At 37.9% G+C, this 16,345-nt stretch overlaps 1 long non-coding RNA gene across 1 annotated transcript in view; it reads right to left on the bottom strand.

Annotated features, from left to right (window-relative positions):
• Positions 1 to 489: 489 nt before the first annotated feature.
• LOC132593305 (uncharacterized) overlaps positions 490 to 16,345 on the bottom strand; it is a 59,003-nt gene continuing 43,147 nt past the window's right edge. The window contains exon 3 of the long non-coding RNA XR_009560795.1: positions 490 to 605. This is a non-coding gene — a long non-coding RNA (uncharacterized lncRNA). The remainder of the gene's footprint in view (positions 606 to 16,345) is intronic.

Below are 16,345 nucleotides of genomic sequence, written 5' to 3'. Positions count from 1 at the left end.
TTCTTTCCTTCCTTCTTTCCTTGAAAAAAGCAACTGTTCTTTACAAGAATAAAATTACTTAAGTAATTAAATGGAACTGACCTTAGCTGATATCTTCTAAGTTTCTAAATCCAAGCTCTATATCAACAATTATATGTTTTCTTTAATTTTCAGATCTTTTGCTTTTTCCCTTTCCTTTTCCATATTCCTCCTATACCCTCAGATCACCATACTTTGGACCTCTCACTAACGGTTTGAACCCGAGAAAGAAAGAGGTTGACTCCCTCAAGGGAGAGTTACAAGGGGTCAATGATGCCTGCCCCTCTTCTTGTTAGATGCTCTTGCAGGAAGTTTGGTGAAAAGAATTAGTTGGCTAGAATTAGTCTTCAGTTTGGTAAATTTCCAACATCTGTGCTTTTCCTGGTTGTCATTAGCATAAATATTTCCCCCCATATTAGCATAAATATTTGAGAGTCAACAACTGAAAGAATTTGAAAAACTTACTGACTGAAGATTTTTGTCACAGACACTCCATTTCAACTGGCATCTTTCACTCTTTAAAAGTTCTATCATCTTAAACAGTACTTTCTTCTTTTGTTCTATTGAATTTCAATTATGTGCAAGCCCTGTAGGGAGATACAAAGATGGATAGGACACAGTTCCTACGCTTACAGCTGAAAACCATGCAAGAACATAAGATTCAGGCTGGCCAAAAGCTGAATAAGAGCACAGGGCTAAAATAATAGTAAAAGAAAACATTGAACAAGAGATGGTGCATGCAGGCTTTGTTTAATTTTCAGGTTACCATTATAGACAGAATATACCAAAGAAGGTCTGAGGAAAATGGGACACCTTGGGGTTTGTGGGCAGGAGGGGACTGTGAGGATAGAGAAAGGAGTTCAGATCAGAGAGGCATCTGGAAGGAGTTGGAAGACAGAGTTGCAGGGGAAGGTTTTTTAGGTGGAGAATATGTGGGCAAACAGGGCTACCAAGTGAGGTTGTTCAGTTTGTAACACAAGGGCTTGCCATTCACATCATACTCTCTGAGCAGAATACAACCTTTGTGGCCACTGGTAGCAATCTTGGGGCAAGAGTCTAAGACATTTCCAGGACAAAATCTCTTGCAGACATAAACAGTAGACTTGCTATCGTGATGTAAATCCTCAGAGGGCAAGGACTGGGTCTTATTTGTCTTTGGATCCTCAGAGCTTTGCACAGAGTCTGACACATCTTAGGTATTTAACACATGTCTCCCAAATGAATGAACTATAGAACTCAATCTTATCGAAGCCCCACCAGTTGGTTAGTCCAAATGAGGGTGAGGTCACCGAATGGGGATAACTCATATTTCTTTGATATCTCTGGATAATGTTGGGCCTCAGGCCCAGAACTATCTCTCTTCCAAGTCATTTCAGTTATTCCCAGGACCTTAAGGGGTGTTTTGCATGTGCTCATGCACTGTCTTCTCTTATTCTTCCAGTCTGGTCTTTATCCGATGTTTTGAAAGAGGCAATATCCCAGCCATGCCCACTCTGCAGAGCCACCACCCCTTCTGTGAGTATGGTATACCTCCCATGAATTTATCTCCTGTGCACCCAAAGCTGCTATAGTGGAAGCCATGATGGCCTCATGGTCCCTTTGACTCCTGGGACTGAAGCCTTACTAATTCTATGGAGAAATGGAGAGAATGGTCTTTTGTTTTCCAGGGCCATCTACATAGACACGAAGATATGTTGAATGTCTCATATCTGACACAGCCCTCCTTAAAACAATGTCTTCAGCTTCTGTCTGTCCCAACAATGAGCAGAAGATGGACACCATGCAGTTCTTTCTACACACTGTCCCCATTTTTCTGCTCTTGAAAAAGAATGTACACTGGAAAATATTGGGGGTATGTGAGAACATGAAGTATTGTAGTTTGGCTGCAGCAAAGTTTGTCCAGGCAAATGGGACACAAGTTGGCCCTGAGGAAGACTGAATTAAATAGTGAGAATGAATGAGTATAAACCCTAAACACTATTTAGTGGAAAACCATTTAAAAGTTATTTGAAGAGAAGCCATAGTTTTATGATTAAGTATGGAGAAAACTATCATTATGACTCATTAGAGATGTAACAAAAGTCTAGGCAGAATAGGACAGTGCAGTTACACAGACCCAGGTTTGAGTCTCAGTGACATTGGTTAAGTCACTTAACCTCAGGGACTCCTAGTTTCCTCATCTATAAAATAGATATATTATCCACATCTCAGGATCTTTTGTAAGAATCATATTCATAAAATGCTTAGCACAAAACCTGGAACATAGAATACCTAATAAAATGACCAGAAAAAGTAGCATATTATAAGGTATTCTCACTTCTGGGGTAATCAGGAATTCCCAAAGACAGCGATATAATAAGTAAGCAAAATTGCAAAGGAGACGGAGTTTTATTTGGGGTTGCTTACCTTCTCCTTTACCAACCAATGACCCAGATAATAACCAGGGAACCAATTTGGTTAATTAATTCACATCCTGGTGGTAGCACCTGTTTTTCTTCCATAAATTCCAAGAAGAGGGTGGCTAGGGAGTGAGTGGTGGTAGAAGTTCAGAGATCAGTAGCAGTTTGGGACAAGGGTGGTGGCCTTTTGAGTGTGAGCTCCTTGCCCCTAACCTTTTGCACCACATCCTTAACATGACTCATCATTACCTAGAGCTTATTTTGGATACAAATGGCTCAAGGCTTTTACTCCATTTGAGCATTCTGTGCACTTCCTTCAAAGTTCATTGTGGATGGCCCTGGAAAATAAAAGGCCATTTTCTCCATTTCTAGCACTGGACATCTATAGGTGTGGCTTATAGCTGCCCATTCACCATCGTTTTTAAGCACTCTCTTCCCAGCAGACAGAAAGCCCTGGATTCCAGAAACAGGCTCCACTCACCAAAAATTTCTAAGCTGTCTGAAGATCAACTTCTACCTTCTCAAGGACCTTCCAATTATTCTGGAATAAGTGACAACACTATTTCCTCTCAGGATTATGTTTGCAGGTCTAGAGGTTCCTGAAGAGAGTTTATGATTGCATTTCTTTATTTCCACTGACACAACTTCCAATAACATGAAGAAGAAAACTTTTAAATGGTGTGATTGCAAATCCTAGCTATTTTGTAATCTCTGGTGTATTTGAGAATTACTCATACTAGATGGCACTTGAGGAACAAGAAGTTTCTTGATGTTGTCTACTTCCCTGAAAGACACAAAAAAACAACAAATCTTGTCTCAGTCTGAAAACTGAGTGATCATGCTATGGGATGTCTGATTTTGGAATAGAGGAATAGGACCATGCCATGTTTGGGGGAGTGGCTTAGGATCCAGGAAACCTGGGTTCTTCATTCTCTCTGCCTATATCTTGTAGCCTTGGATAAGAAGTTTCCAGGAGCCTCCTTATGACTTGTGACACTGCTTACCCTGGACCAGGAGAGTTAAGGAAGGAAAGAACTTGGTAAGAGCTTTGGACTAACTGGCACTAACAAAGTTGTCCAGAAATAATGCTCAAACAAGTAGTCCTCATGAATACAAATGTTGTAGCCAATATTTCTGACATTTCAAGAGCCTGAGAAATGTCAGTGCTTTCTACTGTCTGAGGAGAGCCTCCTCTGAGGAAGTCCTCCTGAAGTGGCAAGTGTTTTCTTTTCCACTGCTTGAAGGTCAAACCAAATCACTTCTTCCTCAAATAGGTCTCACTTTCATAGGCTCATAAAATGGCCAAGTTAGAATGTGTCTTGGTTGATGAAGTCAGTTGAGGGTGTGAGGCTGACTCAGGCTGACCCAAGTTCCTCTGTTTATTCAGTACCAGGAATATTTAAATCAGAACTGACCTTAAAATAGCAACTCTTTGGAAAAGGGCTCAGCACTGACTCCTAAGAATCTCTTATAGCTACCCCTCTTACTTTTCTCTTCCAATGGTCACTGCTTAGAAAGTCTATGACAATATATGCCTCGTGTCTGATACTTTCATTTTCACTAAAGAACATTATTACACCACATAAAATTCTAGAATTCATGAGGGACGATTAGAATACCTTAAATTCCTTTGCTCACTGAGAGAATATTATGGCAGAATTTTATCTCTTACACTGGGACACTTAGAAATTGGCCTGCATGAATATCTTTGTTTGATAGAAATTTGAAGCACAATATTCTTCATTAAGGTTTTTGAGAAAGCAAGAGTAACATATTAATTTCCTTCTCATTTTATATACTATGACAAAACCAATTTTGATCATCCTAACCACAACTATTGACTCTCAAGCATCTCTCTTGGGATCTAATTGGCTGCTATAATTCTCCACCTGAATGGCTCATAAAAACTCCAAACTCAGTGAGACTAAAAGATAATTTAAGCTTATTCTGCCTTCTGTCTCCATCTTAGTTAATGGCATGACATTTGCCAATTCTCTCAAATTGGAAAACCTAGAGGCATTTATCCTCAAGTCTCCCTCTCATTCATTCTTGGTGTGCAACTCGTCACTGTACACTGTAGGTTCTCCTGCAGAAACGTCTCTCAGATTAGTCCACATATCCTTTCTTGGATGGTTTCAGCAGCCTCCTGAAGAACCCTCTTGCTTCTTTCCTCTCCTAGAGAGTCCAGGACCCACATGTGATCATGCCACTCCTTGCTCCAAAATTTCAGGTTGCTGGAAGATTAAAATCCAGATTCCTTGACCTGGCACTCACAGTTTTCCTTAACCTGGCCCCAACCACTTCTACAGCCTAATTCCCTGCCAAGTCACACCTCCATCCCGTAGACTCCAGCCATAGTCAGTTTTTCACCACTCTACAAACAGGACTGATATTTTTGCCACACTTACCTTGGCTCATTTCCTCTCTCTCAAATGCCTCCTCCATCCCATCTCCACCTAGTTAAATGTTACTTATTCTTCAATACCCATTTCAAATGTACCCGTCCAGGAGAGGCCTTCCTTGAGCTGTTCCTCAACCCCACCCCAAGTTAATGACTCCACCATCCACATTGTCTCAGTATTTTATTCACACCTATATGACAAGAGAAATCTCATCCATCATATATGAGCACCTTGCAAGAGGTTCCCTGTCTTATAATTCATTTTATCCCTGGCACTCAGTAGCATTTGATAAGTGGATTAATGGATACATGGATGGGTTGGGTGGTAAAGTTTAAATTGAGGAGAGTGGGCAGACATTGGAGAGAAGGCAGTGTAAGAAAATGGAGAAAAGGGAAAAGAAATTGGAAATCATGTCTCCTTATTTACTCACTTCTAAATTTTATTCATTTCACCCATTTTCCTTCAAATGCAGTTATAATGAATATTTACTTTCTTAATAGTCCCATGCCCTTGTACTTAAGGAGTTGGGAAATTAAATTTACCTTCCAAATCTGCTTATTGAGTTCATGAAAAACATTTTCCTACAGTTTATTAGCAGAAATTTTATTGCCCTTTAAATATTTTACAGCAAACAAAAGTACTATGAGGAACTTCCTCTTGTAGCCAAGATGGAGAACAGGGAGAAAATTTATCCTCCCATCTTAAACAACTAAGAAATTGGACAAAATATATGAGACAATGGTTTTTAAGACATTGGACAGCAGGCAAATAAGGACAGTGATCCCTAAGAGGAAACAAAGGAAGTAAGCTCCATAATCACTACTACTTACTACCTGGAGAAGGTATCCAGGTCACAGTACAGGGAGGAGGAACTTGGAGGCGCAGCAGAAGAACCCTTGAGTTGAAGATATGGAGCTGAGAGTCCAGGGATATCAAGGCAACTGGAGTTCACAGTGTAGAGATAAGAAAAGTATATAGAGAAAAAACTCAGAAGAGCTGCAGAGGGCCCCCCTTAAGTATTCAGCAGAGTACTGATCAGTATGTGTGTGAGGAAACTACACAAGGCTGGGGAGAGAACCACCCCAAAGGTTTAGAAGGAACAGTGTCCAGTGGTCACACAGAGCCAGGAATAGTGAATAGTGCCTGTTCCTACCAGTCTGGAGATGGGTGTGGGGATGGGCAGGGCTATAAGGAGTGGAAAGGAGAGATTGTAAAAGGTCATGAGGAAAGTTTTGGAGGTGATGGATATGTTCATTATCTTGATTGTGAAGATGGTTTCATAGCTATACACATATGTAAAAATTTATCAAATTGTGTACCTTAAATATGTGCAGCATATTTTATGTGAATTATACCTCAATGAAGCTATTAAAAATACAGCAGTTATATGGTAGAAGTATGGAGTTTCTATAGATAACTGTTTTGCTTTGAATCAATGATTTATGATAAACAGTTCACATAGATGGCCATTAATTCATTGATTTTAAAGTTTTTAATTCAAATGCAAATAATGCACTACATTTAAAAAATTAAACATCCAACTGCTAACAACAAAGAAAAACCAAAAAAATTACATAGCAAAGTAAAACATCGGCAGTGAGACAAGAATAAGCTGGAAGGAAAATGAAAGGTGGGCTGTTTCTGTCCCAGAGAGAACCTTAGGGTGGAAGAAGCTACCCATCTCTCAGCTCCTGGGAATGGGTGAGGTATAAAAATCTGACTCAAGCTGGGTCATCTCTGAAAAAAAAAATCTCAATGTTTTTCACAGATTTTCTCTTTTATGTGAATGGATAGCCCAACTTTATAGACAAGCAGATTGAGAAGCCTGGCTAATTCCCCAAATCACAAGTAGGGATGGAAAAAGGGAGAAATTAAAATTGCATCAATATCCAGTTTAATTTGGTGGGCAAAGTATTTGAACTCATCTGAAACTGCCTCATCTTGGAATTAGCAGGGGTCACCAGAGTGGAGGGGGTCTACAAACACATCTAAAGGACAAAGACTGCCTCAGAATTAGTGGTGAATATATTGACACACTTTTTTGGTGATGGCAGATGGAGTATGAGGCAGCAGTGGAATCAAGTAGAATATAATTGGAATTACAACAAGTTTCCTAATGGCTTCACTGTAATCTATAGTCACTTCAGGCTGGGGTAGGGGAACAGAGGTATGTATGTGGTTTGGCAATGCTATGCTAGCTATTTTTTCTTTCATTGTTTTTATATGGTGTTTTCCCACACAGGGCTCATAGCCCTTTACAATATTGAGGCTCCATTCCTTTGTGTTTTTTGAAAAGCCAGTTGTGGAAAGTTTTGATTTCTATTCTTCCAGTGGCTCTATCCAGTACCCACTAAGTATTTGGCCTTCCTTGGGCTGCTCCTAGAAGGCTGACCACAGGCATAGATACCAGATGAAGGATGGTATTTGCCTATGAGAAACAGTGTGGCTAGAAACAAAGGATAGTTTTCAGGAATTCTCTAGGAGACCTCAGTATTATTTTATTTGCTTTCTTTTCTTGAATGATAATCAGAACAAAAATCAGACTGATTATCAGAAATAATTTTCTATTGGGGCAGATCAAGAAGAAAAGTTTGACCAAAATTGGGATGGTCAATTTGAATCAACATTTATTGAAGCCTGATATGTGCAAAGCTGTGCTTGGCATTACTGAAGATATACAGGTGGGAAAGATCCAGGCCTCGCTTTCAAGAAGTCAGCAGCCCAACATACAGTAAAGGTAGGAAATCATCCACACACAGCTAATAGGAAGGTTAAAAGACAAAAGTAGTAAAATCATCTACATCCACAATATGCAATTAAGGGATACACACAAAAATAATTAGATGTAAAATATGATATCAAAAAGAGTAAATATAAGGGAAGAGAATGTGAATTCAGGGTTGTTAAAATGCATTTGAAATTAAGAGATCAACAACTTAAAATAATCACATATATAGAGAGATTGCTATATAAAAACTTCATATAGCAGCCACAAACCAAAAACCTATAATAGATGCACACACAAAAACAAAAAGGAATCCAAACAGAACACTAAAGACAGTCATCAAATCACAAGAGAATAGAACAAAAGAAGAAGAAAGAAGCAAAAAAACCTACAAAACCACCCCCAAACAATTAACAGGATGGCAATAAGAACATACATACCAACAATTACCTTAAATGTAAATGGACTAAATGCTCCAATCAAAAGACACAGAGCAGCTGAAGGATACAAAAACAAGACTTGTATATATGCTTCTTACAAGATACTCATTTCAGATCTAAAGACACACACAGACTTTAAGTGAGGGGATGGAAACAGGCATTCCATGCAAATAGAAATCAAAAGAAAGCCTGGGTAGCAATACGTATATCAGACAAAAAAGACTTTAAAATAAAGACTGTTATAAGAGATGAGGAAGGGCATTACATAATGATAAAGGGATCAACCAAAGAAAATATATAACAAGTGTAAATATCTATGTACCCAACATAGGAGCACCTAAATACATAAAGCAAATATTAATGGATGTAAAAGGAAAAACTGATAATAACACAATAATAATAGGGGACTTTAACACCTCCCACTTACATCAATGGACAGATCATCCATACAAAAAATCAATAAGGAAACACTGGTCTTAAATGACACATTATCAGATAGACTTAATAGATATATATATATATATATATATATATATATATATATATATATATATACAGAACATTCCATCTGAAAGCAGCACAATACACCTTCTTTTCAAGTGTACATGGAACATCTTCCAGGATAGGTCACGTGCTAGGCCACAAAACAAGTCTCAGTAAACTTAAGGAGACTGATATAATACCAAGCATCCTTTTCAACTACAATGTTATGAGATTAGAAATCAACTACAAGAAAAAAAGTGCAAAAAACACAAACATGTGGAGTCTAAACAATATGCTACTAAACAAGCAATGGATCACTGAAGAAATCAAAGGGGAAATAAAAAAACACCTGGAGAAAAATGAAAACAAATAAAGTGACCAAAATCTATGAGACGCAGAAAAAGCAGTTCTAAGAGGGCTATTTCCCACTACCAGGCATATACCGTGAGAAAACCGTAATTCAAAAAGAGTCATGTACCACAATGTTTATTGCAGCTGTATTTACAATAGCCAGGACATGGAAGCAACCTAAGAGTCCATTGACCGTTGAATGGATAAAGAAGATGTGGCATATATACACAATGGAATATTACTCAGCCATAAAAAGAAATGAAATTGAGTTATTTGTAGTGAGGTGGATGGAGCTAGAGTCTGTCATTCAGAGTGAAGTAAGTCAGAAAGAGAAAAACAAATACCGTATGCTAACACATATATATGGAATCTAAAAAAAAAAAAAAAAGGTTCTGAAGAACCTAGGGGCAAGATGGGAATAAAGATGGAGACCTACTAGAGAATGGACTTGAGGACATGGGGAGGGGGAAGGGTAAGCTGTGACAAAGTGAGAGAGTGGCATGGACATATATACACTACCAAACGTAAAACAGATAGCTAGTGGGAAGCAGCCGCATAGCACAGGGAGATCAGCTCGGTGCTTTGTGACCACCTAGAGGGGTGGGATAGGGAGGGTGGGTTGGAGGGAGATGCAAGAGGGAAGAGATATGGGAACATACGTATATGTATAACTGATTCACTTTGTTATAAAGAAACTAACACACCATTGTAAAACAATTATACTCCAATAAAGATGTTAAAAAGAAAATAAAAAGGAAATATGAACAGAACGATTACCAGTAATGAATTTGAATCATTAATAACTTTTTAAAAACCCTCAACAAACAAAAGTCCAGGGCCAGATGGCTTCACAGGTGAATTCTCCCAAACATTTATAGATGAGTCAATACCTATCCTTCTCAACCTATTCCAAAAAATTGCAGAGGGAGGAATGCTTCTGAACTCATTCTACAAGGCCAGAATCACCCTGATACCAAAATCAGATGAAGATATTACAAAAAAAAAAATTACAGGCCAATATCACTGGTCAACATAGATACAAAAATCCTCAACATAATATTATCAAACTGAATCCAACAATATATGAAAAGAATCATACACCATGATCAAGTAAGATTTATACCAGGGATGCAAGGATTTTTCAATAGCCACAAAGTAGAAAAAGATTTGACAAAATTCAACATCCATTCGTGATAAAAACTCTCCAGAAAGTGGGCATAGAGGGAACCTACCTCAACATAATAAAGGCCATATATGAGAAACCCACAGTTAACATCATGCTCAATGGTTAAAAGCTGAAAGCATTTCCTCTAAGATCAGGAACAAGATGAGAATGCCAACTATCTCCACTTTTTTTTTTTTTTTTTGCTGTACGCGGGCCTCTCACTGCTGTGGCCTCTCCCGTTGCAGAGCACAGGCTCTGGACGCGCAGGCTCAGCAGCCATGGCTCACAGGCCCAGCCGCTCTGTGGCACGTGGGATCTTCCCAGACCAGGGCACGAGCCCATGTCCCCTACATTGGCAGGCGGACTCTCAACCACTGCGCCACCAGGGAAGCCCTCTCCACTTTTATTCAACATAGTATTGGATGTCCTAGCCACAGAAATCAGACAATTAAAGGAAATGAAAGGAATCCAAATTGGTAAGGAAGGAGTAAAACTGTTACTGTTTGCATATAATGATACTATATGTAGAAAATCCTAAAGACACTACCAGAAAACTACTAGAGCTCATCAATAAATTTGGTAACGTTGCAGGATACAAAATTAATACACAGGAATCTGTTGCATTTCTATATACTAACAACAAACTATCAGAGAGAAAATAATAAAACAATCCCATTTACAATCACATCAAAAAGAATGAAATACTTAGGGATAAACCTACCTAAGTAGGTAAAAGACCTGTACTAGGAAAACTATTTGACACTGATGAAAGAAATTGAAGACAACACAAACTGACAGAAATATACATCATTTTCATGGTTGGAAGAATTAATATTGTGAAAATGACCATACTACCCAAGGCAATCTAAAATTCAGTGTAATCACTTTCAAAATACTGAGGGCATTTTTCACAGAAATAGAACAAATAATTTAAAAATCTGTATGGAAACACAAAAGACCCAGGATAGCCAAAACAATCTCGAGAAAGAACAGATCTGGAGGTATCACACTCCCTGATTTCAGACTATACTACAAAGCTACAGTAATCAAAACAGTATAATACTTGCACAAAAACAGACATATAGATCAATGGAATAGAATAGAGAGCACAGAAATTAACCCACGCTCTTATGGTCAGTTAAACTACAACAAAAGAGGCAAGAATATACAATGAAGAAAAGACAATCTCTTCAATAAGTGGTGCTGGGAAAACTGAACAGCTATGTAAAAGAATGAAATTAGAACATTCTCTAATGTTATATACAGAAATAAACTCAAAGTGGCTTAAAGAACTAAAGGTAAGACCAGAAACCATAAAATTCCTAGAAGAAAACATAGGCAGAACACTCTTTGACATAAATTGTAGCAATAGTTTTTTGGATTTATCCCCTAAAGCAAAGGAAATAAAAACAAAAATAAACAAATGGGACCTAATTAATCTGGAAAGCTTTTGCACAGCAAAGGAAACCATCCACAAAATGAAAAAACAACTTACTGAATGGGAGAAAATATTTGCAAATGATAATGACCAATAAGGGGTTAATATCTAAAATATATATGCAGCTCATACAACTCAACATCAAAAAAACAAACCACCTGATTAAAAAATGGGGGCAGAAAACCTGAATAGACATTTTTCCAAAGAAGACATACAGATGGCTAATAGGAACATGAAAAAAATGCTCAGCATTGTTAACTATCAGAGAAATGCAAATTAAAACAACAATGAGATATCACCTCACACCTGTTAGAATAGCTATCATCAAAAGGAACACAAATAACAACTGTTGGCAAGGATGTGGAGAAAAGGGAACCCTAGTACACTGTTCGTGGGAATGTAAATTGGTGCAGCAACTGTGGAAAACAGTATGGAGTTTTCTCAAAAAACTAAAAATAGAACTACCATATGATCCAGCAATTCCACTCTTGGGTATATATCCAAAGAAAACAAATACACTAATTCGAAAAGATTCATGCATCCCAATGTTCATAGCAGTACTATTTACAATTGCCAAGGCATGGAAGCAACCCAAGTGTCCATCAGCAGATTAATGGTTAGAGAAGATGTGGTATATATATATGTGTGTGTATATATATATACACACACACACACACACACACACACACACACAGTGGAATACTACTCAGCCATAAAAAAGGAATAAAATGTTGCCATTTGCTACAACATGGATAGACCTGGAGGTTATTATGCTAAGTGAAATAAGTCAGACAAACAAAGACAAATACTGTATGATATCACTTATATGTGGAATCTAAACAGTAAAACAAACTAGTGAATATAACAAAAAAGAAAAACAGACTCACAGATATAAAGAACAAACTAATGGTTACCCGTGGGGAGAGGGAAGGGGGGAAGGGCAAGATATGGGTAAGGGGTTAAGAGGTACAAACTACTATGTATAAAATAAATAAGCTGCAAGGATACAACACAGGGGATATAGCCAATAGTTTATAATAACTATAAATGGAGTATAACTTAAAAAAATTTTTTAGAAGATGTTGGGGGTAGGAGTTTATTAATTAATTAATTTATTTATTTTTGCTGTGTTGGGTCTTCGTTTCTGTGCGAGGGCTTTCTTTAGTTGTGGTGAGCGGGGGCCACTCTTCATCGCGGTGCGCGAGCCTCTCACTATCGCGGCCTCTTTTGTTGCGGAGCACAGGCTCCAGACGCGCAGGCTCAGTAGTTGTGGCTCACGGGTCCAGTTGCTCCGCGGCATGCGGGATCCTCCTAGACCAGGGCTCGAACCCGTGTCCCCTGCATTAGCAGGCAGATTCTCAACCACTGTGCCACCAGGGAAGTCCAAACTTTAAAAATTTTTGAATCACTATGTTGTACACCTGAAAAGTAATATTGTATGTCAACTATACCTCAATTTTAAAAAGTCAGAAGCCTGGTAAAGAGGAAATGATCAGTAGACAAATGGCTGGAACACAAAACACTGTAAAAGTTGAGACCTAAGAGTGGGTTGGCAGATTTAAGCTGGGGAAGAATTTGGGGCTCTCCCCATGTCTTGCAAGCACCAGGCAAACTGAATTGATCTCTAGGGCTGGCATCACAGACAGCCAAAGTCACAAAATGGCTTTCAAGAACAGAGGGCAGGCTGGGTTGCTTGAATCCTGCTGGAACTATGTTGTGGTAGATTATTAAAAATCACACCTTCCTATGTCCATGCTCCTTTGCAATGTAACTCTGCTGCTTTTCCCCTCAAGAGGTGACATTTTTTTCCCTTCCTCTTGTGACTTGTTTTGATCAATAGAATGGTCAAATTTACATCACACGAGTGGGGTTTATTCAATGTAATAAGTACTTCTTAAATCCAGGTCTTCCTGAATCCAGAAAAAAAAACAAACATTTGTTTAGCCCTTCAATAACTTTAAGGTGTTACTTCCTCTGCTATCCTCCACTGCCAAGCATTTGCTGTCTCTCTTGCTTCTGTGTGGGGCCTTGTGATTAGTTCTCATTGCTGGAAGTGCATGGAAGTAAAGGGTCACTTTTGGGTTGAGGCATTAAAAATTAAGAGGTGTTGGGCCTTCTCTGTGTTCTTTCCACCTAGCCTCTGTCTGTAAGCAGACGTCCCAGGGTAACGGTGAAGCCATGTGAAGATAGTTGGGCCCCCCATTGAAAGGAGTTGGATCTCTGGTTTTTGCCTGGAGTGGAGTCCCCTGTCAGCTGGCATTATATGGTGATGTGAGCAAGAAATAAAAATGTATTGCGTCAATTCACTGAGATACTGGGATTGTTTGTAAAAGCAGCTTATATAACCAGTTGTGTGCTGGTAAATGTTTAGCAACTGGATCTCTAAATGAAACAAAATAAAACAAAACAAAAAAAACATTGATTTGTAGAGTTTGCTATGGTATAAATTTCCATGGTATAAATACTCCCACCATGGCCAATTTCAAGCTACCAAAGTGATGTCACTGAACACAGAGCTGGGAAGGGATGCTAACCATTGGCTCTTGTGAGCCTGTATGAACTAACTCCAGCACACCACTGTGTGTAACTTACCCTGACTAATTTACTCTGCCATCTCCAACTCAGGCTGGGTTTGGTGAGAATCCAGCCAGTCTGTCACATGGAGCTACAGACTGGATAACGCTTGGAGCATCCCACCATCCTGCCAACACTTGCTGACTACATGGGCCTGTGACTTAAGTGTTTAGTCACTGAGATTTGAGGATTGTTTGTTAAAGGAAATTCAATACCTCCTTAGCATCTGGCACAGTGCCTTGCACATGGCAGGCATCAATAAATGTCTACTGAATCAAATTCTTAAAGCTAGGGCTTTACAAAATTTTTGTAGCGTTCAAGCCTCATATCCATTTTTTTGGTATTATTCTTCAGAATGCAGACTAGGAATGTTCAGAGTCCAAATAGTCAAATTAGCCCACATATATATATATATATATATATATATATATATATAAAATCAGATATAACTATATATAGTATATAGCTGATATATATACTAGAATTATATATCTCAGATATAACTGTATATAATTGTTATATAATATATTAATATAATATATAATTATATATAGTTATATATAATAATTTTATTTTCTTCACATTTATTATGTGCTAACATGTTCAAAATTAGATATATAGCTATATCATTTTGATACATTCATGCTTATGATTACTACTCTTTAAAGTTATTTTGCCAATAGCAGACACATATCTTGGCTTACCAGCTGGATCTCAGTACTCTTATCTGTAAAATGAGGGCAATGCTCTCTATCTGTGAGTTGCTGGCACCCCTGGAGCTTGAAAAGGTAGTATTTTTTAAAAAGGAACTTATATAATATGCTCTAAAGTTAATTTTCTAATTTTTTAGTTTCTCCCAGCTATGAGGTTGTTTTGAAAATGGGACCTTAAAATAAACAGAGAAACCAACAAAACTGGTTCCTTGTAACATTGGAAAGTAGCCCAAAGACTTTAAACATATCTTAAGCATGCATAATGCAGAACAGAGGGCAAGTTGATTGTCAAATTCCTGTAGAGGGATTTTTTTTTTTTTAGCTATAACTCTTCCAGCAAATGGCATTAGTATTTGAATTTTAAAACACTCCATATATGCCCTTTCATTCAAGTGTTTTTCTTAATGTGATGTACAACTTTAGAAATGCATACCATCAGCTTAGATATGTATGTTACAGGTTAAAAATTTTCTTCAATTCTATGTTTGGTCTTGGAACTGATTAAAATGTGAATACTAATGAACCATGGGCTGTATGTAGATTCAGTTATTGAAAGGGGATAAAAGAACATTTCTACAAGAGATCAAACATAAGCTCAAATGGTAACTTTGACCAGAGGCCATGTAAGCCACATAACAAACATTCAAAAAAAAAATCCTCTTACACTCCAAAGCAGCAGAAAGTGTAGTTTGTACAGTTTGTTCAAAAATGTCAACTTGAAATTTGAGTCTGTGTTGTCTTTTAAAAGTCTGAAAAAAATGAATTTGAGGGTATTTTCTTACATTTCTGATCCAGAGTCCTAAAACATATAATACTAGTTACTAAGGAAAGAATTATATTAACTTAATAACAGCCATCCTGTAGGAAAGAACAAAATGGAAATGAACTTTGCTTACTCCTTAATATGAGGGCTCAGACTTAGACCAAACTCCTTGCAACTGAGCTGAGTTCAAATGAGAAAAATCTATTTTGCCAAAAGGACTAAATACCTCAAGAACTCGTAAAACTACTGATTATTTAACTTTGACCCAACTGCCAAACATGCAGGACACTTAAACTTGCTAAAAGCATTTTCAGGGTAAGGAGTAAAATTTGGGGCATCTGAGCTAAGCCTTCCTTGGCTTATGGGTGAAAATCCTCTTTGGTGGCTGCTATCATAATGGCTACAACTCACCAAGGTCTGCTGGGGTAAAAATTTCTGGGTTTATTATCTCTGCACCCAAGAAGTCTTTGTTTAAACAGCAATTTGGAGTGACAACTAAAAAGAATGGAGAATATTCAGCTTACTCCTTTTGGTCACGTATTATTTTCTTTTATGAATGAAAATGAATTATTTAGCTATTTATACCTTGGTGACACACTATCACTCTGTTTCCAATTATAGGCCTTTTGAACTCACTTATGTTTGCCATTTAGAGGCTTAAAAAGTGTTCTCTGTCAATAGACTTGCACTAAGCACTACGGTCCTTGTAGCATCTACTATAAGGCTGCATGAAGGTCTTGAGCACCTTATTTTACCTAGAACAGTCTTTGAAGCTTCTATAACTAAACCAATCCACACTAAACAGAGTCCTACTGCACTCCATTACAAAGAAACAAAGTGTATTACTGGGAGAAAGGCCATATGCAAAGTGAGA

This window comes from Globicephala melas, chromosome X, assembly GCF_963455315.2.
Source record: "Globicephala melas chromosome X, mGloMel1.2, whole genome shotgun sequence".
Lineage (NCBI taxonomy): Eukaryota > Metazoa > Chordata > Mammalia > Artiodactyla > Delphinidae > Globicephala > Globicephala melas.
This window is presented reverse-complemented; position numbering and strand designations above follow the sequence as displayed.